This window comes from Pseudoliparis swirei, chromosome 2, assembly GCF_029220125.1.
Source record: "Pseudoliparis swirei isolate HS2019 ecotype Mariana Trench chromosome 2, NWPU_hadal_v1, whole genome shotgun sequence".
Taxonomy (NCBI): Eukaryota; Metazoa; Chordata; class Actinopteri; order Perciformes; family Liparidae; genus Pseudoliparis; species Pseudoliparis swirei.
Window position 1 is genome coordinate 13,639,278 of NC_079389.1, and position 20,920 is coordinate 13,660,197.

Consider the following 20,920-nt stretch of genomic DNA (forward strand, 5'->3'; position numbering starts at 1 on the left):
GGTTAACGTGACGTTAGTGTGACGTAAGTTATGTAAACTAGGTTTGGGTAAAACACGTCAACATTGAGTTTAAGTTTCACACGGGAAACAAGCCTCTGCTTGTTTTACACATCCATCCATCTCAGCCTCCTCTCTGCACTTACTTTGTTCTGCTCTTTATGGTCATCTTCCTTCTTCAAAGTGCCCTCCATGACGAGTTGGGAGTGAAAGTGGATGCTTCATGATTGTGGTGAAATGGGATATATTAGCGTGAACAATATTTCACCAAAACCACAATCTTTCCCGAACTTCAACCAGATGACATTTGGCAGAAGGTCAATCAGGAAGACTATGCTCACTCCACTTATGTACAGTTCAATTTTTGTTCTTATATATTTTTTTGTTAGTCAGCATTTACATCTCTTCTCAAAGCACATTTGTTGTGTGCAGATGTATTTGTTGAGAGGGTTATTACTCCCGCAGCGTTTTGGACCGTCACAAACCTGTTTCGAGGTGTTGGCTTTTTATTTCTTCACCCAATGAATGATTTGGTAACGAATGATATGACTCATACACCTCCTCAACCATGAACCTGTCGAAAACAGGCTGTTATGAGCGAAGCCAGCCGCCACCCCATCTGTTTGTATTTGTCCGATTTAATTTCTCTTGTGGAGGGGCATCCTTAAAGTACTGTGGTGTTGCACGTCCAGCTCTTACTGACCACAACTAAAACATCATGCACAACTGCATGAATCAGGAAGGGGATGTCAACTGCTCAGGATGAGTAATTATATAATGAGCAATTATAGTGACAAGAATCCAAAAAAGATGAGATGTCACAAGAAAGAAATGACATTATAATGGATACATTTATCGATGTTGAGGATTACCACAAAGATTAAACAACATAATGCCAGCATGGGCTTAAAAAAACTCCAAAGCTTTCCTCACAAGAAAAGGATGTATGCTTACCCCTGTGGAAACCTTTTTGATTTACAGGAGAAAAGCCACATTCCACAGACTGTAAAATATGGACAAACATCTGTGTGATCTCACTCAGAGGTTTCTGAAGAGCTGTTTTGAAGCTCAAATTGTGCGGCTCCAATAGAAACCAGAAGCACTTTTGTAGCAGGCTGTAAGAATGTTTATTTCTGTAAAGTGGCTCCCATTTACAGCCAGATTCAAGAGGCCAGTTTTTGGCACTTCATTTCTCATCGCAGGAGTTTGCCACTTTCACTGGACATGAGGTTAATGTTATACATTATATCTTATTATTTAGTTGAACTATGTAAAGTCAAAAGTAATGGTAAAAGTAACTAGGTAAAAAGTAAATATGTGCGATCATTTGCAATGGCCAGTTGAGTTCAGCGTTATGTTTTCTTTTTTAGCATTTAGTGAAAAAGACCATGGCCTATGTTTTATTTTGAAGTTAACATAATGTTACCCTATTATTCCCTACATTCACAAATGAATTGTCTCATTTGATTGATTCAAGATACCAAGTATATTCGATGCTCATTTTGAAATAATGAAACGGGTTGTTGACAAATCCTGGGATGCAACAAAGTGTATTGAAATCAAGAGGAAATGCTGCAGCACACTGCACATAAACGTTCTCTAGCTTTAAGGAGAAATAAGCCCGTCAGACTGAATACAAGTCTTGTAATGATGGATATTTTTTGCAGTGTGCCCCCTCCTTCTCTTCTCTAGTTATTATTCAATCCAAATCCGCCAGGCTCTTACTCTGTGCAGTGGAGTGCCAATTATTATGGTAATGACTGAAACAGATATCAGATGGGTTTCCCTGGAATAAGCTTTTCGGATTTCAGTGTGTGTGTGTGTTAATTTCCACAAGTGTGTGTTTGTGGGGAAAAAGAGAGCGATGGCAGCTGGAATCAAAAGGGAGAGTTTCACCATGTGCAGAATTGAGTTTTCTCACCTTCAGCAGCTGAACTAAACCTTTATGGGGAGAAATCCAGTGCAAATTGCTCGGCTTTGCTCAACAACAAACTTTTGACTTAAATCAGGATTATGAAAAAATCCGGTGTCGGTGATAGGAATTGGACACAAGAGACATGTGATGACAGTCCTGTCTCCAAGGTCATTGCTCCATCTTCGTCCTGTGTCATCTCCTCAGCCTCTCGGATGGATTCATGTGTTACCTCTGACCCTCACGCATTCCTAAAATGTGTTTCATCAAATGTGTTGGAAATGGTGAGGGATGACATTGAGGCGTGGACATCCTGTCCTATATTTAAGTAGGAGGCAGGAAAAAGGATTCAATGAAGGAAGCAACGAGAGTACGACAATGGCTTCAAGCTTTGAAAATCTAATTGGTGTGAAAAAATGTTTGACCTGGTCAACATGACAAGAGACAGTCGACTATAAATAGGCACACAACTGAATAGTATGTTACACTCAATGTCAATGAATACACTCTGTGCTTTGTTGTGTTGATTTTGGAACCTTTATTTAATTCAGTTTAAGTCTTTTGATGAAAATATTTGTTTCCATCATTACATTTTACCCTAGTTATCGTATGTGAAATATTAATCAAATCTTTTGTTAAATATATTTAAGTTTTTTCACGTGGGGCTACAGCTGTCTTTGTTGTGTTCCCATGGTTGCAGGTGTAATTTTGTGTTGATCGTGAAGCTATTGTAAAAAGGTACCATTAAGCAAAGTATTCATGTCACACCTTTTATTACACAGCTAGTAATTTGAAAGCTAAACATCAGAAAATTAAATGTATTACTTTTTTCCACAAAGAACTGATTGCATGATCAGAGAGTATGAAGTTAAAAATCCATTCGTATTCAACATGTACACGAATAAGTTTAAGGTGTAAAACGTGTAAAACAATTTAATACCTCCTTTATTGTAAAAACCAAAAGCCTGGGCCTGGAATAATTCTTCTATTCCTCCAACCTTATACTGGCCCCAAATTATTACAGGCAAGATGACTAGTTATGAGCTACAATGTGTGGTTCCACAGATGCAGGCAAATAAGTATTTATTTAATTTGTCCGTCTTTCAAAAATTGTGTCTCGTTGTGCCAAATGAACACTGGCCCTTCGTCTCTGTCCACTTTAAAGGAGGTACATTTCTTGTTCCGTTTGACTTCATTCTCACATCATAAATATATGACGGTACATACACCAACTCCTTCCTCCAAGAAAGATGGATCTGATTGAAACAGTGTGAGTGACAGTGACAGACACACTGTGGGTGTTGAAAGATGACGTTTCCTCAGAAGATAAGGATGACAGGTAGGCACTGCACAAAAACAGTTTACACACAGTCACAGACATTTTGATTAATTTTCTCCAAAAGGTCTCGTTAAGACCAAAAAGATGACATTCTTTAATCCGTCATTTTCACACATCTTGTCAAGTTGAAATCAGACAAAGATCCTTTAAATCAGATGAAGGGAGAGCGCTGAGGTTTACGGATTTCAAGGCCCTTCGATTATTTTCAACTAATCTTAAGGCTTTATCTTTGTTTACCCTTCATGGCTGAGAACTCTGCAGGATGCTGCCAAAATATATTTTTAGTAGAATAATATAACGCCTGAGTGACGCCATCTAATAATATTCTACTGAGTGAATTCAATAATGTAAGCAGCATATGATGAAGGCTGACAGCTGGTGCAACTCTTACACCGAAAGAGCAGTATTTCCATGATGAGTTCATTGTGCTTCCTTTCTCCACTCAACAGGCCACTTTACACTCATAAAGTCATGTGTGAATGTCAGTTGTAATACGCCAAAGCATTTGTTTTCCTTCTCTTAATATCCAACAGAGACGGAGATATGGTTAAAAAGCAGCTTCCCTCAGATAATCACAGCTGTGATGTCCAAATATGTCCTTGACTTATTTTGTGTTGCATCATTGCCTATGTATTAACACACATTATGAAGATACAGTACATTACTATAACACAGGGAACATGAAAGACAACGAATCCTCTATGGATTTTATCCTCCGGACCGAGTACAGAGATAAAAAAGAGATGTTTTATTGTCTGTATTTACAATGAGAACACATTATGGAGGACAATTAAGTAAATAATATTTTAAAAGCCCAATAACACAAATTCCAATTGATTATGGAGTACAGAGTATAGATATTGAAAAACACCTCCCTGAACAAAGCACAACACGTCTTTTAATATGATAAAAGAATACTTAATACAAAAGAGATTAAAGCATCCACACACAACATAAACAGACATTAAAAAGGAAGATTATTCCCAAATATCCCAAAATGATGTCACATTTTGCTCGGAATATGATGAAAGCGACAGTAAAAATGAAAAACCATAAAAAGAGACGGATTGATGCTTTACTCGACAGAGCTGACGCTGACAGCAGCTTTGTGCAATCATGCAGATTGATAACAAGTTCAAGTTTGTATTCCTTTTCATAAAACACCATGTCATCTAATGAATTTTCCTGTACATTATGTTCATCTGAAAAGAAAGAACAATATATGTGTAGCTGCCATCCTGCTGCTCCTTCAAACATCTAAACATATTGCAAGGGAGCTTTAAGTACAGAAAATGTATTTCTAATTGAACTCAATATCTCAAGGCGTCTAAACATCAAAAACACGTCACAGTAAATTACAAGAAGAAAAACATAAAAGAGACATTATGTCTTCAAGCATTCACTTGTCTATTCTGTGTTTTCAATTAGCGATTCCCCAGAGATATACTGCAGATTTAAGATATAAGTTCAAAGGTGATTGCTTCTTTTTTATCATTTGAGATAAAACCTCAAGGCAAACTTTGTAACTGCTGATGTAAGTGTACATGAGGAGGAGGAGGAAGAGGAGGGTATGCTGCTCCATCGGGTTACCTTGTAATTTTGTACCAAGAAACATAATTGTGGTCTTCTGAAAGAGGAATGTGTTCTGTATAAATCTGTTGAAGGATTTAATAATTAAAAGGTGTGATGGAAAATGTCCACTGGGCTAGTACCACTGTGACTTATGCTTGTGTGCCTTAGTCACAAATAAGACCATATATCAGCTTAGATAACAGGAAGGGGCAAATACTATGTGTTAGTTAGTGAGCTTTATGGGTGTGAAAACATTCACCATGTCACGGGTGATGCTCAGGTGCAGAGAGAGAGGCTGGACTCCAGGTGCAGAGTGAAACAAAAAACACTTTACTTTGGAAAAAGGTAAAACATAAAAACTCTGGCTTAAAAGCGACAACAAAAAACACTAGGCATCACCATAGGAACAAAGACTGAGAGTAAGACATCGAAACAGCGACACTACGAGCCTGAGATAAAAGCCAACAAACCGACAGGAGACTGGCACAATACATAGGGGGAAAAACAGGTGTACGGCAAGATACAATCAGGGAGACGGGAGTGGCTGAGGGCAGGTGTAGGGAATTAACCAATCAAGGAGACAGAGGAGTGGCTGAGGGCAGGTGATGGGAATTAACCAATCAAGGAGACAGAGGAGTGGCTGAGGGCAGGTGATGGGAATTAACCAATCAAGGAGACAGAGGAGTGGCTGAGGGCAGGTGATGGGAATTAACCAATCTGTTTGGAGTGCTTTCTGTTTCTCTTTAGTAGACAATGATGTTGTAATGATGTTGTAATGATCTTGTGTTCGCATGCGGTTTACACACTAAGGGCACAATCACACCAGACGCGGCTCTAAAAAACGCAGCCGCGCCAAAAACGCCTTGTCAAAAACGTGTGGGGCAAAACAGTGCGCCTGTGGAACGGACCTGCGTGCGCAACCAATCATTGATTTTGGGTTCAAGATATTTTAAAAATAGAAAGGAAAGGGTACGGCGAATACCACCATATATTCCGCAAATTGTGTCTTGATGGCGAGCGCTTTCAGTTGCACTTCCGACCGAGCAGGAGTCAGTTTGAGTAGTGTTTAAATTTGAATTATAAAGCCCTTCGTAATTAAATACCGCTAATATGAGGTTCTCGTCGGGAAAACAGGAAGGAAAGCCCGCCTCCTGCTTGATTAGATTAGCTGCATTGGCTGAGTGTGACATTGATGAGCGGCGCGCCTCGCGCTTAAAGTTGAGAATGTTTTAACTTTTAACCGCGCCTGAAAAACGGCAAAAAAACGCGCCGCGTGGCATTTAAAAGGCGCGTCTAAAAGTCGCGCCGTACCATCGGGAATCAATGGTTTTGCGGGCGATGCGTTTTTGAGAGGCGCGTCTGGTGTGATCGTGCCCTTATGGACTATTTCGTCACGCGCTGGATAACAGTCTTAAAATTGCATTTCCAACTGCACCATGTCCTCAACAGCAGCTTCTGAAATGTTCTGTTTCGGTGGCTTTCACTAATTTAATGACACATTTGTCACAGTTTATTTAATCTCTCTGATGATGTACTGAAGCAGCTGATGAGCACAGGAACAAAGGCTTGGAGTGAATCACTGGCTTATTGGGACATGCTTGACCCATGGGAGATTGTTGTGATGTTGGTTCACCTTTATACATCCTGCACTAGATTAAAGCCTCTTTTCTGTCTTTCTGCTCTTTTTGACCCTTTGGTTATCCCTCTCACAAGAGACACATTTACAAGCTTCAAAAGCCAAAACAAATTCTGTCAGAGTGAATGGATCTTTTCCACTGTAATTAACGTTCTTCAAATACTAACCTCTGCATATGAAAATGTAGCTTTGCTTTGACATTTCAATCCCATCGTCTTACCACAAACATGGTATTAATGCAAGTTGTAATTATCAAACACTTAGTCAACATGTTTTTCACTATAGCTGCAATCAATCAACACATAAACTGCACTGGAAATGTAAAGTCACCTCACATCCTCAAACCGTGATTGAGTAGGAGGAATACACCGGCAGACAAATAAAAAGACACGGAAGAAATGCAAAGAAGCAGTGTTCAAAATACAGGTTTGTTTGCCCCTAAAGTGTGTCAAATTGTGTCTCACATTCCTCTGACCTGATTCATTATAATTCCTGAAAAACTGAAGCGTGTTCGAAAAGGACATGTCCTTTTCACAAAGGAAATTATGCACAAAGGACATTATGCATTATTATAATTATTATGAAGAAATCTGTTCCCTTTCACTCCGCGGATGCAGTCTGCTATCTGTCTTATTGTTTCCTCTCCTCCTCTCACGGTTAACAGCAGCAACAGATCCCCTCTCTGGGTTTTCTTGATGCTGAAGTGATGAACCGCACTGCCTCCCTCCATGTTCTTTTTTTTGGACGTTATCAAATGTCAGGGATGAAAATGTTTTCAGAAGAGACAGACGTGGGAGAAAAATAAATGTCACTTTTTTAATAAAAATTAACTTTTTTCACCTTCACCCTTTTGTATTCAATCACACATTGTCAACGAGTATGGATGTGTGTATGACCTGCTCTCCACAATGTTGGTTTAGCTGTGATTGAGAAGTGTTAAGTGGTGTGTTTTCAAGTGGCTGCATACCGGGAATTTAATCACCTGAATGTCGGCAGTTAATCAGATCATTAATGCAAGTGTTTGTAGAGCAGTTTAAACCTCATGGCACCATGATGCTGTGTCTGTGTGTGTTTCTTTGTGTGTGTGTGTGTGTGTGTGTGTGTTTGGTTTGGGTATGCAATATAACATCTATCCTGTAAAGCTGGGGAGTCTCTTCAGATTTGATATTTGTTAGTCTAATTAATTGGGAGAATAAAAAACACACTTGATCCACTCTGCAGCACAACAGATCGATATATATATGTAAAACATGTTCAGCCAGAGAAGTGTCACAGAGGAGTTGACCTTTGACCTTTTGGATGTTAAATAATTTTCGGGCCTGTTTCCCAAAGATTACGTTCCTGTACAACGGAATTACATTGTTATCAAAGGAAATGTATTTTGTGGTGGCTTACTTTTGCTTTTGATGTTTCACAACTAAGTTTGTCGGGGGCGAGAGAGAACACGGTCTGTTTCCTGTGAACCAAGTACTTGTGTTGCCTAATTCTAACAGTAGAGTAGTTTAGTTTGAGTTTTTTTCATCTATAAATTTCCAAACAGTTTTAAAGTAAGTTAAACTGCATTTAACTTGAAACCTCATAGGGAATGCATGGGTTAGGAGTTTTGTCATAATGAGAGTATGACTTGTTGAGTAAAAAACTTGTTTTTAGAGGTCACAGTGGCCTTTGACCCTTGACCGCCAAATTCTAGCATTTCATCCTTGAATGTAGGTTGGCCTGAAAAAGAACATGTAGGATGCCTTGAAGAAAAGACCGAACTGTGAAGAATGGTGCTGGTTAATATGACCACAGGAAATTGTATGTGTTACGTGTGAAAGTTATTTCATGCAGTTATGCAAAGCCGACCAGAAATTCTAATAATTTTGAAAGAAAGGTAAATTCAAGTGCATGTTTTTGGGGATTTTTTATCTTTTAAATTTGAAAGCAAACTATATAAAAACTCCTCATCATGAATATATAATATATGATATACAACACACTTGTTTATTTCAGCCTCAACTAGTTATTCTACATACTCATCTTGATTCCTCTCTGTTGCTTCTTGACATATTGTCATCACCTCCATATTTTTTATTCTATCAATCTTTTTACTTTGTGTTAAATCCTGTCTCCAGCTGCAATGACTAAATTTTTCCACCGAGTTCAGTAAATTTTTATCGAATCTTTGGTGTCCTTGATTATATCCGACTACATTCAGTCCTCTGCACGTCTGTGAGTGTTCTGTGAGTTTGGAGGAATGCAAAATATCTTCCGGTAACCCTGAACTGGGTCTTGCATGGGGAGGCAGATTTGCCCCGGTTTCATAACCAAGTAATTAAAAGCTCACCAGAGTGCCTGCGATGCAGGACTCATAAAGATATGATTTTTAAAATGCTAATGACGATTATACACGGAGCGGAAGAGCAACATGGAGAAAGACAAAAGGAAGAGATTCTCTTAGTGTCTTTTGCCGGAGTTGACGGTCACAGTTTCCCTCTGAACGTAAAAGATAGTTTTTAAATAATCTCTCTTTAACAGCTTTAGTATTACATGCCTTTGGGATGAGTCAGAGAGATGAAGAGAGAAAGAAAAGTCAGAGTTTCGGCGGTAAAGCCTGCAGCACTGTGGGATCACTCTTCTTACTTTTTTCTCCATCAGTCTCCCTCCCCTTCGTGTGTTCATCATCAGTGCAGTGAAACAGGGATAAACAAGGTTAAAGAGAAGGTCAAACACACATGGACACAGTGAATCATCCCCCTGTCATTACATCCACATGAGACAGTGCTCTTCCAAGAGAGACTTGACTATCTTTGTTCGTAGAATATACTGTATCTTCTGTATCACTGGTTAATTTCCACTGGATGTGGACAGAGGTGTTACCTGAAAATGCTTTATGGGGGATAATGCAAAGGCAGAAAGCAGATGTGCAGAACAAGGATTTATTTGTGTGAGTGTGCTATCATTCCACTTACCTTTTGTTCCATTCTTCATGGAAACATTATTGTTTCTTGTCCATCCTTCTGCCATTTACACTGCATCTCCTCCTCCCCATAGACCTCCATCATCTTTGCCTATTTTCGACCGCGATCTTAATTGACCACATCTCCTCCCTCCTCTTCTTCTCCTTTTTCTCTCCGTGCCACTCTTCTGTCTTTTCCATCCTCCGCCATGTGTTTTGCTAGTGAAGGTCATTTTAGTATGACAGACGGGGGGGAGGGGATGATGCAGCTATATGCAACTGCTGCTCTGGATAACAGATAGATGGATGATATGAGCGGCAGCGTGAAAGCAGAGTAAGACAGAGGGTGAGGGAGACAGCATTTCCTGCGACCTTTGTCTGCATCCCGATGAGGACACAACGTGCGTGCACGCCTGCCACCCACGTAAATGTATGCCTTTATTTGCACCACAGCGTGCTGCCTTCATCGATTTTCATTACTGGTCCATCACGATGGTCACCCCTTTAAATTAGCTCAGTGTCAATGACAGTGTCGTTATTTGCATTTTGAAGTAAGCGTAAAAAACGGTGTCCTTGTAACCCTAAGCTGATTGTTCGCCTCTGCCCAACAGAGATCATGGTTTCCAGTAAAAATTTGTTTTTAAATACATAATAATATTGCATGATTCTAACCTTTGCTGCTTGTCGAAGTAAACTATGTTTTCTTGAGTAAGTATCCAAACAGAGATTAAGGTAAAACAAGAAATGACCTGCTGTGTTGTATTGATGGCTTACTAGCTCTAAGAAGTGTATTCTACATGGATCACAACTTGTGGGGATGTTCACATATGTGTGTGTTTACAGAGTTCTGCTTTTAAAACAAATTAACCATTGTTAGCATACTCAAAAGAACACAGTTTAGACTAACTAGCTAGATGGTGTAATCACTATATTAAAAACTAGCCTGTAAATGTGGATGGTAATTCCTGTGTTATCACTATAAGCTGCACATGGACAATGCTAGAATGGAATAGAATAACTAAGGATGGAGGACTTTAGTAAAGGTTGTTTTTCTTCTTCTTGGTGGTGTTGGATTGGTTATTGCTTCAATGACAGGTGAGCAATGTGACCATTATGCACTTTTAGATTGATCTTTTTCCATTCACGATCAACTCTGGCATACTGAAAAATCCATACAACCCTAGATTTATCTCTTCTTCTCTCTGACCCATGTTATCTTTAAAATATGATGCTGCTGTTGGGGTCAAATATGTAGAAAAGAAATACAAATCCAGATGGAAGAAATAAATATCTGCTATAGCTATCATGTCGAGGGAGACCAACAGGCTGCTGTAGGAAGCAACATTCAGAGCTTTGTTTAGGCTTACATCAGAGCCAGCTCTATGAATACATTTTCAGTAAAGCATGTTTGACAGGCGCTTGTGGGATCGCAAACATTTTTTTTACTCTTTCAGATGAACATTAAAAAGCCCACAGTGTCAGTCCCCCTGCTGTGACATTGTCAGACGTACCGCTTGCTGCCATCTCTCCCTACGCCCACAGCCGGGGAAAGCTCGATTGTTACTGGGTTTAAACTGGCTCGGTATCTTGCAACCACCTGAACCGCTCCTTGCCTTCGTGGAAAGTCTATGAAAAGTTGAAATAGTTTTGCAACAAAGCCGAGCCTAACCCCGATCCCTGCTGCCGAGTGGAGGCGGTTAATAATACATGGCATTAAATGAATGGGAATCATTTCCGCTTGTGGCTGTTCTAATTTGACAGCATAATACAGATTAGTGGCACTAGTGAGTTATCATGTGGAAGAGTATAGGTGCGTGTTTGTGCATGCAGTGTTAGGCTTAAGATGTATGTATGGCTTATGAATATGACTTGGTTTCTCCAGAGGCCCCCACCTTCAAACAGGCTGTGTGCTTTGCCCGTTCTGATTCCCTCAGGGACGAGTACTAGGGCGACTGGCATTCACCCACTAATGAAAACAATTATGGGAAATATGTTAACCGGCTATGGTTGGCTGAAACAAACTGTGCTCTTTCAAAAAGGCCAGATGCTCCTGTGAGTCATCACCTATGGCAACTGAATCCGTTAGCTCAGTTTTTGACCTGTGCATGTGATGTATTCCATACACTGTCTAGCAGTACAGAGAATAATACTTGGCTTTTTTTTGCTCTTGGGTCACAGAGTTGAGATTATTCAGTCTCCAAAACAGTGTTACTAATCACTTACATGTGAGCGTGTGAGGACATCATTACCAAGTGGGAATGACTCTGTTTACCGGTTACAAATGCTGAATATCATCAGTTATACATGTGAACTCATCCACGGAGCCGTGTACCCAGTATGGCGGCTGGAACTCGGCTGAAAATGGCTGCGAGGGAAATGGCTGGTATATACAGACCTAGTAAGACTAATCACGAATACACAGGCAGGTACATGCACTATTTAAACGATGATAACTAATCTCCCCATAAAAGAAGAATTAAATTAGGTAAAACACTAACGTGACCCACTCTCGGTGCTGTCACAGTGATTACAAAGCAGCTCATGAAAAAAGCAATAAATAAAATGCAGTTTCTCAACAAATTAATTCAACTTTTTCAAATAATCTAAATAAAATACCAACAAATTAAAGAAGAAACTAATTCTCCACAAACTTCACATTCCTTCTCCGTGCATGGAGGGATGATGATCTTTAGTCTGTAATGGATCATTTCCGCGGGGATCTTCCTGGCGTCCACTGAGCCCAGTCGGTTAAATCTGCTTTCTATTATAATTTAGGGAGATGTCAACCTAATAATTTGAGGGAGTGGCTTCAGTCAAAAACAGACCAGGTCTTTGTTGTGAGAAGTAACATTTTATTTGCTGTGGAATATGTGTCTGTGCTGTGGAAGATAATAATTTTCAAACCTGTGATGAACTTGAACTGTCTGAGTTTGTTTCTCGTTGTTTTCTTTACTTTGATGGAAATCACCTGCTTCCACTTCAAAGACTCCTTCGAACCCAATTTTAACCACATACACTGACACTTGCACCCACTACAGTTTGAAAATAGACATATCAATTCCAGCGTATGACTTTTCAACGGTCACCTTCTAAAGACGGTCCTTATCAACTTTCTTCACTTTCTGCCAGTTTAATCTGTGAGTGCGGGATAATTAAATATGTTTTCCTGTTGATAAATCTTTTCAGGGCTCTTTATAAACAAATTGAAATGACACCTTCACGGTCACTGGTTCAAATGCGGTGATGACAAGATAACCGTCAGTGTGGTGAAAATCCCTTGATTGGGACGAGCGCTGGACTCTGCGTGTGTGTTCTTCAGTTTGGCTCGGAGGATGAAATGAGGTCAGAAACGGGAAGCGCATGTATTTCTGTCCCTGGTCCTTCTTCTTGGGAGGGGGCATGTCGGTGGGTGACATGTTGCCAGGAGCAGAAGTGACAACCTTGTGGCTGAAATATGTCGATGTGTGTGTATGTTAGTGTGTGTTTGATAGAGTTCGACTGTATTTAGTCATGCTAAGGGGCAGGGCAATGATGCAAAAAACAGAAGCAACTGTAAGTGACGGAGAGGAAGAAGGACAAACATGGAGGGAGCGACTCGTCATAATACAAGTGGAGAAGTGAAAACATAAACACTCACTTCTGCAAAGGTTTCCACTAACATGCATTATGTGATCCTGTTGTAGTAGCTCAGACAATCTACGACCACCTCTGCGTTTGTGAGTTCGTGCGTGTGCGTTAGTGTGTGTGTGTGGTTGTGTAAGTGTGTGGCCTACAGGGAAGACATATTTGTCATCAGTTCTGTGCTGTCAGCAGCCCATGAATTATGGAGGTGTTTGGAAGTTATAAAGCACGGCTTACGCGACAGTCAAGAGACATTTGTATGAAGTTGTGAGATGTGTGTGTGCACATGTATGTGCATGTGTGTGTGAAAAGACAGATCACTTCTCTTTCTTCTCATCCCCACTTTTCCTGCTGCCTCTCACACTGCCATCACAACCTCTCCTGTTTCTACTTCAGCACAGAGCGACAAAGCCAGCGGCGGTTTGAATGAGGTCTCCTCGCTGTTGTTCTGTGACATTGTCTCCATCCCAGACACATCACAGACCACTTTATTCTCCTCTAGACTGCTAGCAAACTGCTTTTGTACTCCGTGTATTGTTCTCCTGTTTCAAACATTGTTGTTCAGTGCATATCTGGGTCCTGTTGCTTGTTCAAGACCATACAAAATAAATAGGTCATATCATAAAAGGTAAACTGTCAGTTTTTAAGGGGATGTTTTTTTTGTACAGCTCACCTTAGCCACATCAGGTTACTATAGCAACACATGTGGATGAAAATCTGAAAGAAAACCTGATGAAAAACACATTATGTGAAGATTATATTTCTCCCTCATTAAATGATGTATTGACAAATGTGCCAAATACAAATTGACGTGTTCATCTGAAGGTCAATTTAAAGGTTTTAGCCAATGTTACCTTTAGTCGGGAACATGATAGGTGAAGTTACTATGCATAGTTTCACAAACTAAAACATGTATTATTTGGGTAAGTAATTAACTTAAAATCATATTTTTTGTAATTCATGTTTCCAAAGCCAAACCAGATCTGTAAGTAAGTATTATTTTTCAAATATGATTTAAGATATGCAATGATAAGGAAAAACAGTTTAGATATACATTTAAAAAGCACAGAAACCAAAGGAAGAAAACTCTTCCCTCTTCTGATCATGTTGAGATGTTCCTGTCTGAACACGATAAAGTGTGAAGCTCCACTGCGCCTCCAAAAATTAACTTAACTTTTTCAGTTTCCTGTAAAAACTTTGTAAGGAAAACAGAACTCACAATACACACAAATCCTCTCTCTCTCTCTCTAACACACACACACATACACACACACATACACACACTTACACACACAGTCTCTGGGCATAAACTGAGTGTGTTGCCTGAAATGCCCTGAAGTTGTTATCTTAAAGTGACATACTCTGCGGTAGTGGCTCTTGAGGGAGACGCAACATGAAATAAAATAAGAAAACGCGAAGCCCTTTACAGCGAACAAAAAGCTTTATTCGCGTAATCAAACAATGTCACTGGAGAACGGGTAGAGGAAACAAAAAGACGGAGGGGACTTGGACCAGCCACTCCAGCGGCCGTCGAACCCAGAGTCTTCCTCCGCTGCCCAACACACCACAGAACCTAACGGGCCCAACAAAGACACGAAAACAACCTATATAACACGTCCTCCAGGAAACACAACAAAAGGCAAAAGCGCTCCGGCACAGCGGAGCCCTCCCCAGTAATGAAGGCCCACACAGTCCACGATCACCCGCTCAAAAGGTTCACCTATAGCCGGGATGGGATACAGTGGTGCAGGCGGAATCGTCTGATTGGGCTTCCCTACAACCTGGCACACATGGCAGGTTTTACAGTATTGCACTACATCCCTCTTTAGACCAGGCCAGAAGAAGTGGCGCAGCACTCGGTCATACGTTTTATTAACACCAAGGTGGCCAGCAAGCTGATGATCATGAGCCAAACTTAAGATGTCACGGCGGTACTTAGCCGGGACCACCACTTGTATTTTCACCCTCCAATCATCATCTGGTGACGCAGCCAGCGGTGTCCATTTACGCATAAGCACCCCGTTTTCGACAAAGTACCCCCGAGAGCCAACGACACCTTCTGATACCGCATCGTCCAACAACAATGATATCTCCGCATCCGCTTTTTGATCACACACCAGTTGCTGACGTGCCACAGGCACAGTACCGAGACTTATCGTATCCGTCTTCACACCGTCACACTGCAGGGGAGAGTCATTAAACGGTACATCCAGTTCTATAGCCATAAAACTATCAGCCAGATCCACCTCATTACTAACCTCAACCTCACACTTGGACTTGGCGCGGGTAACGGCACAGGCGAAATGTACATCAGGGAACTCTCGGACCACTTTATCCGAACAATTCCCCATAGGAACTGCAGTCACCTCCGGCTTAACGAGTACTCTGCCCCCGGCTAAGTCATTCCCCAAGATCAAATCTACCCCCTCAATAGGAAAACAAGATCTAACCCCGACAATCACCGGCCCTGTAACTAGATCTGACTTGAGGTAAATATGATGCAACGGTGAATCTACATATTGCATTCCAAAGCCCCTCACAAGAACCCCGGAATTCACAGCCGACTCCTCCGACAGGGGCAACACCCCAGTCACAATAAAAGATTGTGATGCTGCTGTATCCCTCAGAATTGTCACTGGAACCCCGTTGTTCTTCCCAAGCGACGACACCACTCCCTGCATAAGAAACGGAGCAAACACTTCCAATCCTGAATTGAGTGGTCCCGGTCGAGAAGTATTGACAAAGGCTACTGTCTTCACATTGTTTTTTTTATCCTGCAAAACATAGCAATTCGCCATAACATGACCTCTTTTCTTGCAGTGATGACACACCGGCCTATCCGTAGATCCCTACTTCACCTCTCCTGATCTGTCCTCAGTAACTCTTGGCCTGCTGGACTGCCATGGCACCTTAGCAAAGACTGGGGTTTCTCTGATTGTATTGTCCACAAACCCGGTTTGTGCCCGAGTCCTGTCATTGCCGACAGCCTTATGAGTAAGCACATAGTTATCCGCCAAAACCGCAGCATCAAACAATTTAAGCGGTTTTTGCTCATTGAGGTATGTGGCCACTGTGTAAGGCAAACAGTTCTTGAACTCCTCCATGAGCACTACGGTTTTCAGATCCTCTAGAGTTTTTATCCCCACCGATGAGCACCACCGTTCAAACAGAACCTCTTTTTCCCGTGCGAATTCCACATACGCTTGGCAATCTTGTTTTTTTAAATCACGAAACTTTTGACGGTAAGCCTCAGGCACCAGCTCATACGCGCGCAGAATAGCAGCTTTCATCTGCTCATAACTCCGACTGACCTCCTCAGATAACGCAGCGTAAACCGCCCGCGCTTTACCCGACAGAACGCACTGCAGCATAACCGGCCACATGCTCACAGGCCATTTAAACGTGGTTGCAACACGCTCAAACAGGACAAAATAACTATCAACGTCTATCTCGTCAAATACCGGGACAAACCGAATGTATTTGCTTACGAAATCGCCAGTCTCCGCAGACCCCATCTGCTGAGGCTGGCGAGACGACACCTCCAGCTCCCTCAAACGTACCTCCGCGTCAATTTTCCTCATCTCCAAATTAAAATTACGCTCGTTCTCCTTCTCTCTCAGCCTCAGCTTAAGTAGCTCTAGTTTACGGTCGCTCAACGTCTGAGAGTCCTCTGTCTCAACGTTTGTATCACCGTGAATCTCCTCCTCCGATAATACCTCCTGGTCTATAAGTGCAGCCAACAGCTGTCCTTTAATAACTTGTTTCTTGCTCTGTTTCTTGACTACAACCTCGAATTTGCCTGCGATTTGACCAAGCTCCTGTTTGGTACACGCATCCAACTTCTCCCTAGTTGGATCCTCAACAAACCCTTCCAAGTCAAAATCCATTACTGCAATTCTCCGCTTATACAGCCAATAAAACAAACACATACGCTGTCAAGGGCCTTTTCCCAGCACACTACTCACCAGCCCGAGACAGCCTTTGGACATGAACCAAATCAAACCAATTATGGGTTTGAAAAGACTGTAAGAGCGCCACATGCTTTGGGTTTGGGATAATTTGCCCTTCACTTTGTTCCACAACACACTGATTCCATTAGCAAGGTGAGAACTGGCCTCCGAGTGTTTCACTGCATCAAAATCCACTTAGCGGCATCTTGAAGGGGAAAGTGGCACCAGAGTGGCGTTACAAGCTGCAGCGCTAACAATGGCACTGATAGAGTTCGAGAAAGGACAGTCACATCTCTCCTGTAATCACTTTCACCAGCCGGGGGCCTGCTCATGTGTCACCGCAGGATAAGCAATGCTCGACACACACAGGTATGCAAGCTCGACACACACACACGGACACACACACACACTCCTTTTCGTTAATCACACTCAGACACACTCACATATATCCATTCTCAGCCAAGAGTTCATGCATGTATGCAAATCACATCACACAACTCTCTCGTCCTATTACCTGAAGCAGCAGACATGATTCTGACTTTATCCCTCTGACAAGGGAGCGTTTTGTTCCAATTAGTCCAAGCAGACACGCTTCCAGAAGCCACCTAGCCCTCAGGGGGATGAAACCCAACACACCTTCTCCCACGGATTAACATACACAACTAGGCTGCAGGCAGAAACAGAGAGACCGAGATAGGTGGAAAGGATGCATGAAAGACTGTGGCACAGTGAGGAAGGAAGGAGAGTAATAGGAAGCATGAGGCTGAAGATAGAAACTAAAGTGAAAGAGAAACCGGAAAGGTGAAGGTGAAAAGGGGGAGAGATGGAGTGGTAAAGGTGGTAGAACAATGAAACAAAAATAAAGAGGATACAAAGATACAAAAATAATTTCTGACACTTGATTCTTCCGCATGCTTTGATGCTTGTCTCTGTGTCCCTTTTGTGCATTTCAGTTTCCTGTATACTTTACCAGTGAGTCGGCATGTTCACCCGGAACAATGTTCAGATAAAGGTTGTGATATATTGTCTTGAAGCTTTTTGGCCCAAGGTCAACAGCTTCATAAACATCATTATGCATTATTTAAATATCATAAACAGTATGATTGGAGTGTATTTAATCAAATAGCACAATTATTTTTTGATTTTTAAGTACAGTAATGATCAGATACTTTAAGACTTTTACTCAAGTATTCTCATAGGTGACTTTTACTTTTACTGGAGTCATTTTCCAGTAAGGTATCTTTACTTCTCCTCAAGTAAGGTTTCTGGGTACTTCATTGTCAAATGTACTGCCAAATACACACCGTGAGACCCTCGCGACATGAACCACGTGTCCCTGGGGTGTCTTTGTGCCATTATAATCTTTGACTTATTTCCCAATTTGAAGGAATCTTAACTTTAAAGCACTGACACACACAAACGGCCGTAGGTCATCATATTCTGCTTACTGTGACATAATTGAGATATACTCAGGAGAGTTCTTTTTTTATATTCTTCCTGGAAGGGAATATTCTTCCATTAGAAATACTAAATGTGTGAGGAATCACATCACTTCACATTACACACACACACACACATCATTTTACATTATTATAATGATCTATTTTGCCTTTATTTGATAAGAAGCATGGTTGCTGACTGGAATCCAATCAGCGGCACTGTGAACTCATGACATGAACCGTAAACCACTGGGCAACAGCTTGAAGTGCCTGGATGTCATCAGCTCACCAACCTCCCCTTACCTCCATCTCAGTCCCCTATTTTTTATATTTATAGCTCTAACTTTCTGGAACCACTCATCAAACCCAGTTGAACCTGAGGCTGGCACATTTATCCTCACGAGTTGGGTCCAGTAAGTGGAACTGAAAAGCAGAGAGGAGAAATGTATGCACCTTTCTCTGGTAAAGTGGAAAACATTGACCCGACTCTAAATCATTGAAGAAAAGCGAGGGGAAAAGCACTTGAAGAAATACTCTGACAGAATTACAGCACATTTTCTCGAGAAGCTGAGTGAAGTTTGATTAAATGCAACCACAGTGTTGTTTCGCATGCTCGCTGAATAGTTTGAAATAACACTCTCTGCTGCAATCCTTTGCATACATTTTTAAATAAATTCTTTTGACTTTAATGTTCTGAGCTGATTTCCAGTGGTTCCTTTTACTTATAAATGCAAAGAAGTCGGACACTTTCACTTTTTCATCAAAGATATAGAACAACTTTAAAAAAAAGAAGATTATCTAATCTGGTTTTAGTTTGAGCAGAAGATTAGTAACTAGAGGAAAGTTTAATCGGGTTATAAGGATTATTGCAGAGCGGGATTAATTTAAATCCAACCTACCTTTGCTGAATTAGTGTTTCATTCTCAAACACCTCATTGCCCAGCACCAAGTGGTACACACACTAGTTCACCACCCTGACCTTGGTAATACTGCACCATGTCTCCGGGCACGATCACTCCGCACAGGTCACGCTGTCTTCAGCCTCAGCACTTCATTTCCCTTCATTGGGCCGGCTCTCTGTAAAACTGTCCACAAGGATTTGACATTCATTCTAATTTGTTGCACTTTGAAGTCTGATTAATTCACAATTACTGGGGATAAAAAAGAGAGAGGAGGATGGAGAGGGCAGTGAGAATGAGTGTGTGTGAGTGTAGAAAAGAGACGGCGAAATAAACAGTGTCGATTCAGTCCTGTGAATGTAGAGCAGTACATATTGGAGTTTGAAGGCTGATTATGATTTCAGCTGGGGAGTCAGACAACTGATATTTCATGCAATTATATTTTAGCATGCCTATGTTATGCCTGATAAATGACTGAGTTCGTAATAATGCAACTGAATAGGTATTATATTCAGTACTACTGAAGTCTCTCACTGACGGCCAGTGTTGGTGGAGCACAATGACAAGCTGGATTTAATAAAAGGCTGATATCTGCAGAAGAGGAGACGACTAACGTAAAAGATGGGCTGGGTCATTGTGAAGAAGATTTACTGGTTCACACAGGCAGCTTTACTGGGCTGTTAAGAACAGCAAGAGCCGAGCGGTTCAGACACAGGGCTTAGCATTGAGCGATGAGAAGAGATATTTAAAGAGGTTTGTCTTTGTAGCGATGAGACTGGAAGCTCACGCTGCACACCATCGGATAGAGGTCGACCTTTGCAATATGCAGCCAATCATATACAGGAGAATCGGGCTGCACTGGGATTTGTATCTTACGAGATTTGGAAGACACTTGGGTCCAGATTGATGGCTAAAATATGCATGTTTGGTGTTTTCCTGTGAGCAACATGTCAGTATGTTCATTTAAAGAGCAACTGAACACTGCGTCCCGCTGGCCAGATCTCCTGTATGGTGCATGTCCTCACGATGTTTGCCTAGGTGTCTCCCGGGTTCTCCGGCTGCTTCCCTCAGTTCAAAGTTATGCATCTTTAGTCCAATGATGACTCTAAATTGCCCATTGTTGTAAATGTGAGCGTGCATGGTTGTCTGTCTCTATGTGTCAGCTCTGTGATCGCCTGGCGACCTTTCCAAGGTGTAGCTGCCATTTGCCCAATGTCAGCTGGGATCGGCTCAAACACGAGGAATTAGTGGAAAGTTCAAGTTCAATGTTTTGATTGTTATTTGATATAATGTAGTTCACTGCTCCAGTGCTACAGGAATAGTGTTAACCGAATGAATCCTGCTTGGTGCTCATGAGTCATGGAACTAACTTTTTTTACGACTATTTGACGCAGTAGCAGAAACTTATATATTTTGTATTTTGCTGCAAATTGAGTATTTTGTGAGCAAACATTCACCTACATTTGACTGAATTTCTCGGTCCAGTTATCTTTTCCTCGCATATTTACAGTGGTAAAACTTTACTTAGTTAGCTTTATTTTTAGCAGCCATAAAAATGGGCCTTGATTTGAATATTTCAGAAGATTTAACAGGTTCCGTGAAAAAGCTGAGACAGAA

At 41.3% G+C, this 20,920-nt stretch overlaps 1 long non-coding RNA gene across 1 annotated transcript; it reads right to left on the bottom strand.

Annotated features, from left to right (window-relative positions):
• Positions 1–2,665: 2,665 nt before the first annotated feature.
• Positions 2,666–10,923, bottom strand: LOC130208780 (uncharacterized). Its single transcript, XR_008834485.1, has 2 exons — positions 9,079–10,923; positions 2,666–7,189 (listed from the first exon to the last, which is right to left on the bottom strand). It is a non-coding gene; the product is annotated as an uncharacterized LOC130208780 (long non-coding RNA).
• Positions 10,924–20,920: the final 9,997 nt, after the last annotated feature.